Raw genomic sequence first — 19,567 nt, forward strand, 5'->3', positions numbered from 1 at the left:
TTAACCGATTTCACTATTAACCGTGTATTAATTCGTCATGGGTAATTAATCGTAAAGTCGCCTCAACACAGCGTTTCAGCACTGAACAAAAATACTGCAAATAAACAAAGTTATGCCAACTGTGCGCTAGTTTAAAGTCCGGAGTTAAAATACGAACGCACACTGGATTAAAGGCTGATTTTAACTATGGCTGAAGCCTTCACATATCCCATCTTTTGTACATGCAAGTTTGTTATTTCCAATTGAGCCGCGCGGCTTGCATGTGCATATTGGCAGGAATGTGCACACAGTGCGCAAGCGACAGGGGCACTCACGCTTTCCAGGTGAACCTAGTTGAAAGAATGGCGCGAGGGCACTGCGAGTCACCTGACAAGAACTGGACTGACTGGACTGGATTGGACTTCCTGCTCTTCTACCCCAAAGAGAAAAAATTAATAAAATGAAAATACTAAACAAGTTTATAATATAGTTGATCAAAAGTGCCTTTCAGACAGATTCAGCAGCCTTTGACTAGATTTGTTCACTTTAAAAGGGAAATACTTAGCTAATATGTAGCTTAGATTTACATTAGACAAATACTATTTTTTATTCTTATTTTCTTATTTTTTCTTCATTATATATTCATTATTGTTCTGTCATTTATTTTCAGTGTAAAATTATTACTCAAGTCAAAAACTTTTTTCACTTAATTTCAAGTCCAAAGAGAAATGGACTATTGTTTGTTTTTTATTATTATTTTGTGCTGTATTAATTGGTTACTGAGCAGCAATAAATAACACTTTAAAATATAAGAAGCTTCATGTGATTTTCTAAACTAGTGGCATTTTAAAATTAATGAATGCATAATAATCGTGATAACCGTGATTATTCCTCAGACTATAACCATACAATCAAAATCTATAATCATTGCATCCCTATTCAAGTCCCAGCTGGATCAGTTGGCATTTCTGTGTGGCGAGGGCATATTTCTCCGGGTGCTCGAGTTTCCCCCACAGTCCAAACGCATGCGGCAAAAGTGAATTGGATGAACTAAATTGGCCATAGTGTGTGTTAATCTGAGTGTGCATGGGTGTTTCTCAGTTCTGGATTGCAGCTGGAAGGGGTTTCGCTGCATAAAACATATGCGGGAATAGTTGGCGGTTCATTCCGCTGTGATGACCCCTGATAAATAAGGGACTAAGCCGAAGGAAAATGAATGATGCAATATAGGTTGTGTCTTTATCAATTCATTTATTTAATTGTTATGCTTGATTATTAATAATTATAAATGGTATTCATTATGAACTCAGGCTTCGTAGAAAGTGTCACCAAAAAGTTCACCTATTTGTTGAAAAAAAAACATTCCATGGATGTTAAAACTTCTTACTATAGATGCATACGAAGAAGCTTTATTTTTAAAATGCATGAAATATTATTTAAATGAATTCATCCATGACTTCTCTCTTACTGAAGACTTTTCATTCTAAGCCAAAAACAAGTCAGTCCTGATCCACCTTGGCCATCCACAAGATTCAAAGTTATATATAGCTTTATGAAAGTTTCAGGAGAAATACACAAGCTGTCCTCTGGGACCCGAGAGCTCTGGAAAGTCTCAAAGATTCCCAGCACTTGGGGCGGAAGCATGTCTCATCTTTCCAAACCATAAGGAAACATAGTGGACAAGGTCCTAGCCCACTTCAAACAGAAGAGAAGCAGGGGAAACACATTACGCTCAATTCAAATAAACAATTTTCAAAAAGACGCTCGTGTTTGATTCAGATGTGTCTGTGATTTCAGATCTAAGCAGGAGGAAGTAGTGATGGTCTTCGTGCTCAGAGCTCCAGAGGTTTGGTGACCTTTCGCCGTTTCTCCTCAAGCACTGGAGAAACTCTACACTTTTTTTTATCTAACATTAACCATTCTGAAACAGTTCCTTGTTTTGCTGCAGTTGTTCAACGAAAAAAAATGCCCACACACACCACAGATATATATGCATGACTTTGATAATGCTTTTAAAATACTTTTTCAGTGATAATAAGACATCGCTGAATATCCTGATGCATGCAGAAGCCCGGCGTCAGATAACAGCAGCTAATACTGAATCAACATCCTCCTATTGTGCCCCGTTTTCCTGTTAGCCTGCCATTCACAACAGCCATCAACAGCATTTAAGCAGTGCACACTGAGCTCAACCCTGGGTTATCATCTTTAAAACACAAAGCAACATTTCACACTTGCATACTTTAAAAAGGGGAAGCAAGCCTTTTCTTGTGGTCATGGTATGAGAAAATGTATTTAGAACAATTTAGATCATCAACAGCTTGCGGGCTGTGATACTGATATTAACAATAACCATTAATGCAGGAAATTACAAGACTGTGCAGCAGGTTTCAACAGGTAATTCCTCATACTTACAAAAAACCAAACAAAAAAAGCCTTACACTTGGTTTTGATGGTTCCTTTAATACGTTATGTTGACTAGAGGTTACATTTTAATAGGATATTAGTTGAGCATTACACTGTAAAACTCAAAAAGGTAGCTCAAACCGTTTGAGGAAACCGATTGCAACAAACCATTTAAGTTCAAAAACTAATCTTATGAAGAACTGTGAATTTAATCCATTTGAGTAAATGAAGCAATTTGAGCACAGTTAAACCCAATAAATCAACGGAGTACTGTAAAACCCAATAAGTTAAGGCAACCTAAATCGTTTGAGGAAACCCACTGCAACAAATCATTTGAGTTAAAAAAAAACAACAAAAAAAAAAAACAATAATTTTTTTATGCGCATCTCCAAAATGCACATTAAAAATAGGTGGATGGAAACATAGCTGACTACATCAGTAGTTTGGTTGTGGGAGCTTCAAAATAAAGCATTAGCCAAATAGTCCAGACATACTCTAATGACTTAGGGCTCTATTTTAATGATCTAGGTGCAAAGTCTAAAGCGCAGGGTGCAAAAGCATTAAAAGTGTGTCCGAATCCACTTTTGCTATTTTAAGGACGGAAAAATACGCTATGCGCCATGGCACATGGTCTAACAGGGTTGAGCTTATTCTTTTAATGAGTAATCTGTGTGTTTTGAGAATAAACGAATCCGAGAGTTTCATCTCCCATTCCCTTTAAGAGTCAATTGCGTCGTGCCATGGTGCATTACCTATTTACATGGCAAACTTTGTAAGTGGAAAAACTGAACATTTCACTATTGAGAAAACAGTTTAACAGCATCTGCAGTGAAAAGATAAAGAATAGGCCTCCTCCAATCGGCCTTTACTTTCACAAGTGTGGTCAAAAAACTGAGTTATATCCAAATGCACATGCTATGCGCCATATGGTCCAAAACCTGACAGGTGGGCAAATTTAAGCTTGTTTTTAATAAAACAAATATAAATATGCATATAGTAAATAATACTGCTAATAATGATAACATTATACAAAAGCAAATCGTCATGAATAAACTAAAAAAAGCCCCCCGAGATGAAGGCATAGAGGCAGTGGTTTTTATATTTATGCAGAAAGTAATAATTTTTAAAAATATTTTAAAGCTTTAATTCTATTTTATTTGTAAAGATATTTGTGTATTGTTGTACATCCTGTGTGTATTAAGCAATGTGTAAGCGAGGCGCACAACTAACTTGCTCTGCGCTGGATTTAGACCTGCTTTCTGCTGGTCTATTGCGCAGTCCATTGTAGTTCCTCAAAATAGCAACGCGCCAATAATGCGCCTTAACACACCTCTTTTCTAGACTGAAACACCCATGATTTCATTTGGTATTTTAAATACCAAATGGATCTGCTATTTAAACAACGTGGCAGAAAACGGGAAAATTAAGGTTGTGTTGGTCTGAAAATAGCAACCCGTTGGGGCAAACAGGTCCTGTGCCTTATTGAGCAGGGTGTACGACAGGGCCCTTAGAGTTGCTTAAAGTGCTTTTTTTTAGTTAATATCATCCTCCTCAGACTATAAATGTAAAAAATAAAAGTGTCATAGCCCCTAGACACTGGAATTCCCTCCACCATTATCTCTGTGAAATTGCATCTCTTCCCATCTTCAAACTCAATTATAAACAGATCTGTACTCTTGCTCTTATTGAAGATTTTATGGATTCTGTCTTGTGATTACAATCAGTTTATCTCATTTAGCAGCAAATCTTGTTTTCTTTTGTCTCTTGTATTGCTGTTTGAAATGTAGTGTATGCCTTATTTGTTCTTGTTGCAGTTACAGTTGCTCCCGGTCATGCATTATAAAGCTTTTTTTTCAGTTTTTGTAAAGGGATAGTTCATGTAGAAAAGAAAATGTGCTGTTAATTTATTTACTCTCAAGCAGGGGTAAATTTAACCAATAAGCAAGGTAACTGGCTGCTTGGGGCCCCAAGAAATGTGAGGACCCCCAATAAACACCTAAAGTGATTAACTAGAAATGCATACATTTATATATGTGTAGCAACTCAATCACTACCAGATTACTGTTGTGTTTGCGATAAGGAAAAATGCTAAACACATGCTGGCATTTCTTCTTCTTCTTCAACAGATGGGCAACCAAAAAACCAAAAAGTAACTCAGGGTTAAACAAAGAGTGGCCAACACAAAATACATACATTCCTGATATGGGAGTCCCCTCTCACTCTCAATACACTACAATTACTATGGTATAAATACATCACTACAACATAAAGAGAGAGAGAGAGATTGATTTAAAATGTCATATTTAATATTTAAAATAGGCTCAATCCTTACAAATAAACTGCATTACTACATTCTCGCCAAAAGCCTCAATAGTACATTGTTGTCCAACAGCTGTAATATTTGTCAAAGTGTAGCGGGTTTATATATCTGCTGTCACTTGTTAGGGAAGCAGACGGACAAGTTAGGTGAGTATATAATGAAGGATGTTTATTACAGCAGAGGAGCATACGAGGATAACAGAGGGGATGTGATTGTAGTATTGTTGAGATGGTATTCCTTCTTCGGATCAGGATGGATGACAGACACTGAGGGAGACCGAATGCACACACCAGAGGGCTTGTGGGGAAGACAGACTGAAGACACTCAATACGGACAGGACACCGGGAACACTGGACAGACTGGAACAAAACAGAGATCAGGTAAGTTCAGGATATGAAATCAATGTGCTAGTGACTACCAGGAGGTACTCTCTAGGAGTCCGCTTCGTTGGAACGAGACCGGACACTGACTGAAGTGAGGTGTGTGCTTATATAGTGAATGGAAGTGATTGGGTGCAGCTGTGCGTGGTTAAACCTCAGGTGACGGTGATCGTTGCGTGATGCTGGTGGAAGAGCCTGGCCAATCCGTGACATTACCCCCCTCCCCAGGGCCCGCTCCTGAGGGCCTAGACCGCCGACGCCGTGGTGGTCTACCTCGTCCACGAGGTGCTGGGAACTCGGGGTGATTGGAGTGGAACTCCTCCATGAGTGCGGGATCTAATATATCGGATCTGGGGACCCAAGACCTCTCTTCTGGACCATATCCTTCCCAGTCTACGAGGTATTCCAGCTGACCACCACGACGTCGGGACCGTAGAATGTCCGTGACCTTGTATATGGACCCTTCTTCTGAAATCAGTGGGAGCGGGGGTTCCTCTTCATGGCCAGGCTCTGTGGAGGGAATCAGAGGGTCGTGAAAGGGTTTGAGGAGTGACACGTGGAATGTGGGGTGAATTCTGTATTGTGGTGGTAGCTGTAACTTATAGGTGACTGGGTTGACCTGTTCCAGGATGGTGAAGGGACCAACAAATCTGGGACTAAGTTTTCGGGAGGGCAGTCGCAAGCGGATGTCTCTGGTGGAGAGCCAAACTTTCTGCCCTGGAGCATAGGCAGGTCCAGGAATCCTCTTCTTGTCTGACACCTCCTTGGCTCGGCGAACTGCCCTCTGGAGATGGTGATGAGCATCGTCCCAGACCCTCTCGCTCTCCCGGAACCAGTAATCCACTGCGGGGACGTCAGAAGGTTCGCCATCCCAGGGAAAGAGTGGAGGTTGGAAGCCCAGAATACACTGGAATGGCGTAAGTCCGGTGGTAGGTTGCCGCAGGGAATTCTGGGCGTATTCCGCCCAGCCCAGAAACTGGCTCCAGGAGTTCTGATGACCGTGACAGAAGGTCCTGAGGAACCGCCCCACTTCTTGAATTTTCCTCTCAGTCTGGCCGTTGGTCTGTGGGTGATAGCCAGACGAGAGACTGACGGTCACACCTAGGAGTCTAAAAAAGGCTTTCCATAGTCTGGAGATGAATTGGGGTCCTCGGTCCGAGACTATGTCTTCAGGTAGCCCAAAACATCGAAAGACATGGTTAAATAGGTTCTCAGCGGTTTCTAGGGCTGTGGGTAGACCCTTCAGAGGAATCAGACGACAGAATTTGGAAAATCGATCTACAATGACTAATATGCAAGTATTACCTTCAGACGATGGGAGGTCTGTCATGAAGTCAACTCCTAGGTGTGACCAGGGGCGGTTTGGGATGGGCAAGGGATGGAGTTTTCCTGCAGGTAGATGACGAGGACTTTTTGACATGGCACATTCTCTACAGCCTTGGATGTATCTCCTCACATCCCTCGCCATGTTCGGCCACCAGAAGCGTTGGGATAGCAGCGAGAGGGTGTTGTTGGCCCCGGGATGCCCTGTGCCCAGAGAGGTATGACTGGAGTGAATGAGATCTACCCGTTGATTTTCAGGGATGAAGCGTCGATTGGGGGGACAGCCCGGCGGAGTTCTGGACTCTGGGGTGGCGACAACTGTTGGAGCAGACCAGGTGATGGGACAGACAGTGATCTGATCTGGGAGGATGTTGGCCGGGGTCTCACTTGTTTCCTGTTGGTCATGGATTCTGGAGAGTGCATCCGCCCGGATGTTTTTGGATCCTGGTCGATATGAGATGGAGAATTGAAATCTGGAGAAGAATAAGGACCACCGGGCTTGACGAGGACAGAGTCTTTTCGCCTCTTTCAGGTATTGTAAGTTTTTATGGTCAGTAATCACCTGGAATGGATGTTTAGCTCCCTCCAACCAGTGTCGCCACTCCTCCAGGGCAAGCTTGATGGCTAGAAGTTCACGGTTCCCGATGTCATAGTTCTTTTCCGCCGGGCTGAGCTTACGGGAGAAGTAGGCGCATGGATGGAGTAGTGAGGGATTCCCATGGAGCTGGGACAAGATGGCTCCCACTCCGGTGGTCGATGCATCCACTTCGACCACGAAAGGTAAGTCGGGATTGGGGTGAGTCAGGAGTGGAGCCTGCGTGAAGGACTTCTTGAGGCTTTGGAAGGCTGCGGCCGCTTCGGGTGGCCAGGATAGCGTTTTGGGTTGATTCTTTAGGAGGTTGGTGAGCGGAGCGGTGATAAGACTGTAGTTGTGGATAAAACGTCGATAGAAATTGGCAAACCCTAGGAATCGTTGGAGTTCTTTAATGGTTTTCGGTTCAGGCCAGGAGATGACGGAAGTGACCTTCCCCTCGTCCATGCGAACCCCTTGTCGATCAATGATGTATCCGAGGAACTGAACAGATGGTAAATGAAATGAACACTTCTCAGCCTTGAGATACAATTTGTGTTTCCTTAAGGTTTGTAGGACCTCCGCAACGTGGTGGCGATGTTCGGCCTCACTCCGGGAGTAAATCAGGATATCATCAATGTAGACGATGACGGAGATATGGAGGAACTCCCGGAGGACTTCGTGGATGAAGTTCTGGAATACGGAGGGGGCGTTGACCAGACCATAGGGCATGACCAGGTATTCGTAGTGCCCAGTAGGGGTCACAAACGCCGTCTTCCATTCGTCCCCCTCGCGTATTCGTACCAGGTTGTATGCGCTGCGGAGGTCCAACTTAGTGAATATTCGGGCAGATCGGAGTTGTTCTAGGGCCGCAGGGACGAGAGGAAGTGGATACCTGAACTTGATGGTGCCTTGGTTCAGAACTCGGTAATCTATACATGGCCGCAGCCCTCCATCCTTCTTGGCCACGAAGAAGAAGCTTGAGGCAGCGGGTGACGTGGACTGGCGAATATACCCCTGACTCAGAGCCTCCTGAATGTACTCCTCCATGGCCTTAGTTTCTGGAAGGGACAACGGGTAGATCCTACCTCTGGGCATAGGAGCATCAGGAAGCAGGTCAATGGCGCAGTCCCATGGCCGATGTGGAGGTAGCTGGGAAGCTCTCTTGGGGCAAAATACGTCCTCGTATGAGGAGTAGATCTTCGGGATCTGAATGGATTGTTTCTCAACTGGACTTTCGACGGACGTGACGTAGACATTTATGGGTCTCTGGATCTGCAAGGGTAGGTCAGGAAAACAGCTGGAGACGCATTCTTTACCCCATCTTTTGATTTCTCCAGTGCCCCAAGAGAGGATGGGATCATGCTTCACCAGCCACGGGCGCCCTAGGATGATGTCCATTGATGCTCCCTCCAGAACCAGAAATTGAATTTCTTCTTTATGAAGTAACCCTACTCTGAGGGTTACGGGTTCACATTTACGATGGATACGTGCCTGGGAATGGATATCGGTGGTTATAGGTTGAATCTGGTAGACGTGCGTCGAGGCTTCGGTGTGGAGCTGGAGGCGGCGACAGAGGGCGTGCGAGATGAAATTTCCGGCTGACCCGGAGTCGATGAGGGCCGTGACTGAAATAGAGACAGAATGGGCAGTTAACTGAACATTGGTGGTGAGAGGGTGCATTTTCTCAACTGGAGAACTGAATACACTCACCAATGAACGTACTGGACGAATGGGACAGTCCAGCCTGACATGTCCTTCGGCACCACAGTACATACACAGACCCCGGGTCAGCCTCCTCTGTCGCTCAGTAATCGTAAGTCTACCAGATTCGATGATCATAGGTTCTGATTCTGGAGGGACGACTGGCTCTGGCGGACGAAGGAGTGCTTGTGAGATGGATGGGAGATCATGCTGGTAGACCTTCAGACGATCAGAACATCGAAGAGACTGTTGGATGAATTTTTCCAACCCCATGGTATCGTCGAGAGCTGCCAGCTGTAACCTCAGGTTGGGCTCCAAGCCGAGCCGGTAGGTGGTTAGGAGAGATCGCTCATTCCATCCACTAGCAGCAGCCAGAGTACGAAATCGGAGCGCATAGTCCTGGGTGGACATGGCTCCCTGCTTAAGATGATATAATTGCTCTCCGGCTGCTACTTCTCCATCTGCACGACCAAAGACATCCTTGAAATATGTGGTAAAGCTTTGAATGGAATTGGTTACCGGCCCAGCTTGCTGCCAGATGGTCTCAGCCCACCGGAGAGCCGACCCAGAGAGAAGGGAGATGATGAATGCAATTTTGGACCGATCTGTGGGGTATAATTCTGGTTGCATTGTGAATATCAGGGAACATTGTAATAGAAAGCCATTGCACTCCTCCGCCCCGCCAGAGTAGGGCGCTGGTCGAGCCATGGGACTGGATGAGTGGGTGGACGGTGAAGAAGTGCTCGGTGCTGGTGGTGCTTCGGGAAGTGGAGTAGCTGGCATTAACACTCTCTTCAGGGAGTCCACCAACTCCTGAATGGGATCGGGAGTGCTCATGCTGTAAACTGTTAGGTCCGGTCTTCTGTTAGGGAAGCAGACGGACAAGTTAGGTGAGTATATAATGAAGGATGTTTATTACAGCAGAGGAGCATACGAGGATAACAGAGGGGATGTGATTGTAGTATTGTTGAGATGGTATTCCTTCTTCGGATCAGGATGGATGACAGACACTGAGGGAGACCGAATGCACACACCAGAGGGCTTGTGGGGAAGACAGACTGAAGACACTCAATACGGACAGGACACCGGGAACACTGGACAGACTGGAACAAAACAGAGATCAGGTAAGTTCAGGATATGAAATCAATGTGCTAGTGACTACCAGGAGGTACTCTCTAGGAGTCCGCTTCGTTGGAACGAGACCGGACACTGACTGAAGTGAGGTGTGTGCTTATATAGTGAATGGAAGTGATTGGGTGCAGCTGTGCGTGGTTAAACCTCAGGTGACGGTGATCGTTGCGTGATGCTGGTGGAAGAGCCTGGCCAATCCGTGACATCACTCTATGTGGGCAGAGTAATACAGAAGGGTGCGGAGGCTATACAAGTTCTGATATTGCAGAATATTGCACTGCTATCAGCCAATCAGAACCAGACAGAACTGTTGTATATATGTATATGTATATGTATATGTATATGTGTATATATATATATATATATATATATATATATATATATATATATATATATATATATATATATATATATATATATATATATATATATATGTTTATGATTAATCTGATTGTGATTAACGTTAATGATTAATCTGTCCTTATTCTTTAGTAGAACATTAAAGAACCTTTTTAGTTGAAACTGTTATCTTTTACGATTCATAAACTATAAGTCAGATAAAATATATAAGTCAAAAAACATACACAGACAAAATAAAATGAATGACTGTGGCTCCTGAAGATGGCTTGAAGGCTTATGAAGTAAGAAGTAATTTTTCCTTTAATCCACAGACATGGCTAACGGTCCTGAATATGTTCACGACAGATGAGAATGAGCTTTCTGTCCCATGCTGGCGGAAACTCACACGCGAAAAATGAAAACAAGATTTACCACTAAATAGGATAAGCTGATTGTAATCACAAGACAGAGATAGCATGCATAAACACTTCGATAAGACCAAGCATACAGATCTGTTTATATTCAGTTGAAGATGGGAAGAGATTCAATTTCACTGAGACGATGTTGGAAGGAATTCCAATAACTATGAGCCATGACTTTTTTTGTTTTGTTTGTTTTTTGATCTATTGTCCACAGAGAATGATCTTACACTGTAAAACCCAACAGTCAACTTTATCAAGTGAAATGAGTGTAGTTAACTCAAAATGTACTGAAAATTAATTCTACTTATTTAAAAAGGGTTTTGAACTCAGTGTTGAAGGTAATGAGTTAATGAAATATCTCATTACTTCAACTTAAATGGAGTAAGTTCACAGTACTCGTATAGATTTTTTTTTTAACTCAAATGGTCGCAATCGGTTTCCTCAAATGATTTGAGTTGCCTTAACTTATTGGGTTTTACTGTGCTCAAATTGCTTCATTCACTTCAACGGATTAAGTTCACAGTACTCATTGGGATAAGTTTTTAAACTTAAATGGTTTATTGCAATCGGTTTCCTCAAATGGTTTGAGTTACCCTCCCTTTTGGGTTTTACAGTGTATGAAAACTTATTTTGCCAACACTTTACACATTCGGTTGACTGTATTGTAAATTGTACACTACTAAACTGTACATTTACAACTATTATAAGTGGCAACTTGCTATCAGTCAACTAGCAGTCAAAAACATTGATGCTGTTCGTTTACAAAGAAGATGGGGGAAACGAGTGTTGTATCATTTAGCACTGCTTGCCAAGGCTTTGGATAAAAGTGCTTCTGTTTCTTACACAGACTAATTGCTTCACTTCATAATAGCTCAATTCTGACATTGAAATAAGCATAGGACCTTAACTCGTTAGATTGTCGAACTTAGAAAACGTTTTATAAACATTTTTAGCCGTCCAGCCAAATTAATTATCGAAAGGACGCTAGAAATCAACCAAATAAAAACAACAAAACTGTCTCAGGATACTGTACTTGTCTATATGTTAAGGAGAAAAATACACAAAAAATGCTGGATTGTTGAAATTCATGATTAAACCCAAGCTTTGGGTTAAAATGAGTCATTTAAATTGAATTAAAATATACCAGGGGTTGTAAATATATAGGTGATTGATTAATTAGTAGGTTTTTTTAATTGTAGTTTTGCTTGGTTGCCTAAATTGGTACCTAATAGCCTTATATTTTCACTGGTATTGGTACCGAATACTAAAAATTTGGTACCATGAAAACCCTAGCCAAGTATATTATTTTTGTTCTGCCTGTATGTGTTTTTAAGTTTAGGTAACCACTGACTTGTATTTTATTTTATGTACTGTATAACCAAGGTTTCAGCTAAAAAAAAAAAAAAATTAAATTAAAAAAATCACATTCAAGATGGATGAGAGTGAGCAATTTTTGGGAGAATTAAGCATTTAAAGTTTAGAGTTTTATTTGTAATGATGCTAACACACGAGACAAATGTACAATACAACTGAAAAGAATAAACCAAAGTGCTTATTTTATAAATGCGATCTATCAGTCAGATAAGTTGAGTGAGACATTGCACTACAAATAAGGAAACCACAGAAAATGTTCTGATATGTTTCACTCCACATGCACACGCGGCACGCAAAGGGAGACACTAGAGTTCTGCTGTGTAGTCATGCTCCTGCACAGGCATTACTGTAAAGTGATTTGGGATTAATGCATTAACCATTTTATTTAATACTGTCCCAAGTTTTTAAAACTATTAAGACAAAACTTAATGATTCTGCTTTGGTGCGCAAGTGTGAATGACATCCAGGAAGATGTGGTAAGTCAGTAAATGACACTCCTAACACATACTGCGTTCTGCAAAGTTCTGTACTTAGGTTATTTCTCCCCCTATGACATAGGTTTAGTTTGCTTGACCATTCATTCCAATATACTTCGTGATATTAAACACTTAACTACCTTAATTTATACATTAATTTATCAACTTAATAGGATGGCAAAAGACTAACATTCACATTGAAACCCACTGATTGGCAGTTTTTCAGTGTGAACATTATCAAAAGTGTGGTATGTATTACACCCCCCCCCCCCCCCCTCCCCCCAAAAAAACCCTTAATTGGATTAAATTCTGTCAAACTTCCTGAGCTGTCTGACAGACGTTTTTCTAAGGCAGAATATACTCTGGGTCATTTGAGCTCCCTAGAGAGGTCAAGATTGGGGGGAAAAAAAGATACCAGGAAACGATACCTCTGACCTCAGCTGTAACCAGTATCACTGATTCCCATAACACTTCAATTACCAAGTTCAAGATATTACTGTAGTTTTACATGGAAAGGAGATAAACAATCGTCAAGTTAATGGCAACACAAGTGGCCATGTTGATATATCACAAACACTTCACGAACACTTGAAGATGCAGTGAAATCCACTGGTGTGGTATAAGTGCTGTGATAATGTATTTATACTGCAACAGGAAGTCTAGACAATCAGATGTTGTTGTTTTTTTAATAGTGCAACAAACTTTAGTTTTAAATGGTTTGCTTCATGTTGGCAGACATTCTCATTCCAGATAGCATCTAGTGCAGGATGAGTCATCAATATTCTAATCTGTTTCTCTTAAGTAAAACACTGTAAATTTAGAAGTAGCACAAATTATCTACAAATTTTAATGATGCTGATGTTTACAAAGGTTGTAACACTTCAAATTACGCTACTCTTAGCTGTTTATTAGCATGCACATTAGAGCCTTGGTTTAATTCGTCATGGTTAATCAATTGTACAGGCTTCTCAGCACAGCGTTTCAGCACTAAACAAAACTATTGTAACTAAACAAGGTTATGCTTACTGTGCGCTAGTTTAAAAGTTCGTAGCGTGTGTGCAAGGCTAATACGCACCCACACTGGATTAAAGGCTGATTTTAACTATGGCTGAAGGCTATTAAAAAAGGGCCGTTCACATATCCCATCTTTTGTACTGTACGTGCAAGTTCGTTATTTCCAATTGAGCTGCGCGGCTTGCGTGTGCATATTGGCAGCAATGTGCACACGGTGCGAAAGCGACAGGGGCACTCGCGCTTTTTAGGTGCACCTAGTTGAATGAATGGCGCGAGCGCACGGCGAGTCACCTAACAAGAACTGGACTGATCAGCTTCATGCTCTTCTATCCCAAAGAGAAAAAAAATACAAAATGAAAATACTAAACAAGTTCATTATATAGCTGATCAAAAGTGCCTTTCAGACAGATTCAGCAGCCTTTGACTAGATTTGTTCACTTTAAAAGGGAAATACCTAGCTAATATGTAGCTTAGATTTACAATAGACAAATACTATTTTTATTCTTATTTTTATTGATGTATTCATTCATTGTTCTGTTATTTATTTTCAGTGTAAAATTATTACTCATGTCAAAAACTTTTTGAAATGGACTATTGTTTGTTTTTTATTACTATTTTGTGCTGTATTTATTGGTTACTGAGCAGCAATAAATAACACTTTAAAATATACGAAGCTTCATGTGATTTTCCAAACTAGTGGTGTTTTAAAATTAATAAATGCATAATAATCGTGATAACCGTGATTATTCCTCAGACTACAACCATACAACCAAAATCTATAATCGTTGCATCTCTAGTTTCAAAATTAAAATCCATCCCTGCAAAGGTGAAACAAATGATGACGGAGAAATCAAAAGAGCGAATTTTGACTGCGGTCAGGCCACCCGCCAGTTAAAAAAAAGAGCGGTCATTCTAGCCGTCAAGGTATTTCAGCAGTCACTCATACACTGCATATTACGTTAGAGCGCTAAACAGCAATGTACTGTATGGCAGGTAAAGTAAGCTGACAGGGAAAATGACGAGGTCACTCGCTACACTGAAACCGCTGTCATGGAAAATGAAATGGATGCTCTTGGCTGGGGGAAGATGAACAAACAATCCTACCCAAAACTTGCAAAATTAGCCAGATCAGTACTAAGCATCCCGGCCTGTAACAGCAGCAGCTGTGAAAGGGTATTTAGTGCTGCTGGATGCACCATCAGTGAGCGCAGGACTGCGCTGAAGTCTTTTACAGTGGATTTAATAATTTTCCTCCACAAAAACATGTAGCCTAATCTTGACGAGTAAAGAATTTCCAAATTATAACTAAATATTAATTAAACCATAAATGCATAATGTAGCCACAGTATATAGGCTAATGTTAGCATTATTATTTTATTATTCAGCTTCACCGTCGCCTTAAGGTCAGATTGTGAAGAGAAGTGGTAAAACAAATCCCGCAGAGCCTTTATCTAAATTTCGTTATTGCTAAATACCAGTCACAATTTAGAAGTTATTTTAATTTAATTTGTTAGGAAAGACTTTATATTTAAAGGCTACGTGTATGTACCTAGGCCTATTTAGAGTGCTGAGATGTTACGATGTTACAAAGGACTTACTTTATTTCTTTGTTCCAACTTCCAAGCGGCATATAGCCTATGCTTGTTATGAATAAATTACGTTAAAACACATATAAACAATTCAATCTTGAAAAAAAGGCAAAACAGCTGTGTGCATGTGCACATTTGAATAATGTCGGCCTATAAACTGGTTCGGGCTTTTAAAAAGCTGTCAATCAAAATGTACTTGTCGGGCTCGGGCCAAATGCTGTCAGACTCTGGCCCTATCGGGCCTAACTTTTATGGCCCGATTACACCTCTAATGTATATAGCTCATTGGCTGTTTATTAGTACTTAAAAAGAAACAATAATGCATTATTCTGCATGATAATATTCTAGAAGCTTACCCCATACCCAAATATAACTATTTCAACAACTACCTTTCTATCAATAAGCAGTTTATTCAGAGAAAACGGTTTAATTGTAGTTATTATTATTTTATTATTCATGAATGTGTTACAACACAAGCATAGATCTCTTTAATGACAGCATTGCTCATTGCATTCTACAATGCCATAAAGTGGTTATGCCACCAGAAGGGGTCACCCATACAGCCATTTCCTTAGGAAAAAAGAGAAAAAAATAACTAAATAAAAATAACCTTGACCTATACTGCAAGAGCCATATTTCAGTTTACTATGAAAGGCAATTTTCATAATTGTCAAGGTAATTTTCATAATTTGTGTTAAATAATGTGTTCTTGTTGATTTGCATGTCATATACTTTGAGTTACTTTTCTACTGCGCATGTGTAGTATGCTGTGATAGTACGCACGTTTTGGGACACACGTTAGTTGTTGGTGTGATGTGCAGGAGTTGGAGAGCATAAGCTTTTGACCGTAAACATGAAAAATTGTCATTGTCCATAAAAGAGTCATAATTCATCAAGCTGGAACAAACAAGTTGTATGTAAGTGGATTGTGATGAAATTGACACGTGTGGATGTCTGATGTAAAAAATAAGCAAAGATACACCGAATTGGATGGAGTGTAAGTTTAAGAACACTAATACGCATCAAGACTTGTGAAATGGTCATAATGGTTATATGTTCCCTACATGTGAAGTCAAAAGCTTGTGCTTTCCAACTCCTGCACATCACATATACAATTTGCAGAGCATCAGTAACACAAGATTAGTTTTAGGATATTTGAGTGCAAATTAATTGTCATTTCAAATGTTATCTGTTGATATAGTATTAGAATAATAACCAATTGCACCTTACTGCGTTAAAATTAAATGTGTACCCAGCAGCATCTTGAGAAAGCTTTGTTTTTAAATCCGTATAGTCAGTGTTATTTCTTATGATGCACACATTTCCTGAATCATCCTGAATCACCTACTGTATTTCAGAGTTCAAATTAGTATTTTGATGTCTGAAAATGAATTTCAAATTTCATACAACACATTTTTGTTTTAAATTTGGAATAAAATGTCTTTAGTTGATAGAATAAAACAAATTGTTTTACTCACAGATAATTGTATATCATACTGTAAATTCAGAAAAACTTTCCCCCCATAGCAGTGTGTAGAGGTGTTTTGTCTGTCCACTTATCTGATGTTCACTCACGTACCGAATATGAACATAATTTCTTATTAAGCTGGTGAAGTTCCTGACTTTAGTTATTACAAATAACTATTGCCATTCTTAGGACACTTGTTTTGTAAGAATTAAAAATTCTGAGAATTCAGATATACAAAATAGCATCTTGTTTGGTAAATTTTTCTCACTAAAGTCATATAATTTCCGTTTAGCTCAACAGAATGAGTGATCATACCAAGTAGAGCATAACATGACAGCATGACACATTCACTACAGTTATTACACTGAGAAATCCAGTTCTCATTTAGATCATCAACTTCAGCAAAAACACATGTAATTTTGTTTAATAATATGGTAACATTTTAGCATGGGGACCAATTCTCATTTTTAACTTGTTGCTTATTGGTTTATTCAGTAAAACAACTACCTTAATGAATAATAAGCAGCAAATTAAGACATTTTGAGGCAAAAGTCATAGTTAATAGTGAATATGTGTTCCCATACTAAAGTTTTAGTAGTAGTAGTATTGTATTTTAACTTTACTTTTATTACCAAGAAATATATTCCATATTTAGGCATTATACCACATTTAGGTGAAATGTTATTATCAAAAATGTCAAGCTTGACATCAGAGTTGATTATGTTCATCCAGTGAAACAGAAAAACCACTGTTGACCTAAAGCTAAGATCAAACATTTTTCTGTGGTTGCCTCTCTTGTTTTGACTGGCAATAATTACGCAGAGACAAAATACCACATGGTTGTAGGGGCAGCTAATGAAAATGTTTTTCAGCGATCGAGCAGAATAAAGATGTCTGATGTTTATATTCTCACCATAAAACAAAAGGAGAGGTTGTTGTTTCCACTAAGTACCTAATTATCCTGTGACTTGTGTTGAGTCACTGTCTGGTAAGACATACACAACACAACAATAGTTTACACATGGCAGTTCTGAAACATATCCTTTACTTGCTTATGTTACCTAAAGGGACAGTTCACACAGAAATGCAAATTTGCTGTACGTTGCCTCAGGTCATATAAATGTAGTTTTCTCTTTGGGAAGGTACTAAAAAAGACTTTCAGTTTAAACTGTCCCTTGTTGATTCATGAAGTCAATGACTACCAGCACAACAAATACAGACACTTATAAATTAGTACTGGTGACTCTTGAAAATATTCATTATTATCTTATGAAACGTTTACGTTTAATACACAGACTTGGCAAAGAGCCCCAAATGTGTTCTCTAATATTCGATTTGCTTGCACAGACATATTTACTTCATATATAGAAATTATCTGCGTAATTATTACCAGTCAAAAAAAGAGATAACCACAGAAAAATGTTTGATCTTAGCTTTAGGTCAACAGTGGTTTTTATGTTTCACTGGATGAACATAATCAACTCTGATGTCAAGCTTGACATTTTTGATAATAACATTTCACCTAAATGTGATATAATGCCTAAATATGGAATATATTTCTTGGTAATAAAAGTAAAGTTAAAATAAAATAAATGGTAAAAACTACTAAAACTTATATATATATAATTAAATATTATATATATATATATATATATATATATATATATATATATATATATATAGTATTAGGTATACTGTACTTTAAACAAAGTTATTTTTTTCTTCATAGTTTGAGGCCCAAAAGAAGTTTGAAAAGGCTAAGTGACGGTAAACTGTTTTCGAACCTTTTGACACAGCAGCAGTTGTGGTTGTAGTATGTGTCTCACTACTTGAGTGAACTTCTAAACACAACAACAATAGCCCCTTTCACACATACAAACCTTTTCCGGAAAGGTCTGTATGTGTGAACAGGCCCTTTTTGAAAATACCGGTAAATTCGTTCTGGCTATTTTCCGGAGAGAAGTTGTAACATCACCGGAAATTTGCCGGAATTGTGTGAACACAGAAGGAAGATTGCCGGAAAGAGCGTGTTCATATCTAGATCGCGCAGACGTAAGACGTCGACTTTAGACAATTAAAACACTCAAGTTTGCAAGAATAAAAGCCTGTGAATGTTTTCCCAGACACATTTAGCTGCTAGATGTTAATCAGATAACATTTCTATGTTCCTTCTTAATGCCAACTGTGTAAATAATTATCGATAAAATGCTTATGATAAGCAGTTGTTTGTTTACCTTTAAGCTCAGACGCGTGTGCAGGTAAAGCAGCTGGTGAGCGCCAGCGCACACACATATTATGAACATCTCGACATGAGAAAGTTTTTCTTTATGCTTTCATCAAAGTTGTTCACAACACTGATCCATCCACAGAGTTTGTAATGTAGTCAAATGTTTACAAATACAAGCCCTGCCGTTTAGAGGTCATTTCTGCTTAATGATGTCAGAATTTACCGGTATTTTGGAATGGATGTGTGAATGGTTTTTTCTGAAAAAATTCCGTAACGTCCTCGCTTGTGTGATTAGCGCTTTTTTGAATTTACCGGTAAAGTCGTTCTGGAAATTTTCCAGATATTTACCGGTATCACTGTGTGAAAGGGGCTAATGTCAGCTGTGAGAGAAGAACAGTTTCATATAAGGCAAATGGCATTATCCACAGAGAAGTGCCATCATGACACACCAAATTGCTTTCTAGGTGCTGCAGACAGACACTGAATGGAACAATGTTTAGAACGAACGGAATGTTTAGATGTGGCACAATGTGCTTATGCTTATTGTCCGGTGTGTGATTCTGAGTCTTTAAAATGTATCAGCGAGTGATTGTACATGTGCAGATAAATCTGTACAGCTCTACTATTCGACCCTCCAGTTTAGTCTTGTTGCTGCCTTAGTGTTGTTGTGCTGGATGTTTTTCTCTTGTCTTACTCTAAACTGCATGGATACGAAGCATGTCAGAGAAGGCGGAGCTTCAGGACACACCCACCGATTGCGCAATAGTCACAGACCAATGGTAGCTTAAAGACGTTTACACTCAGAAAATGACTATTCAAACGACTTATTTAAAACTTATTTTCA

General features: G+C 39.7%; 1 protein-coding gene across 4 annotated transcripts in view; it reads right to left on the reverse strand.

Annotated features, from left to right (window-relative positions):
• pde4ba (phosphodiesterase 4B, cAMP-specific a) overlaps positions 1-19,567 on the reverse strand; it is a 303,391-nt gene that overhangs the window by 82,847 nt on the left and 200,977 nt on the right. The window lies entirely within an intron of this gene.

The sequence above is a fragment of the Danio aesculapii genome, chromosome 6, assembly GCF_903798145.1.
Source record: "Danio aesculapii chromosome 6, fDanAes4.1, whole genome shotgun sequence".
Lineage (NCBI taxonomy): Eukaryota > Metazoa > Chordata > Actinopteri > Cypriniformes > Danionidae > Danio > Danio aesculapii.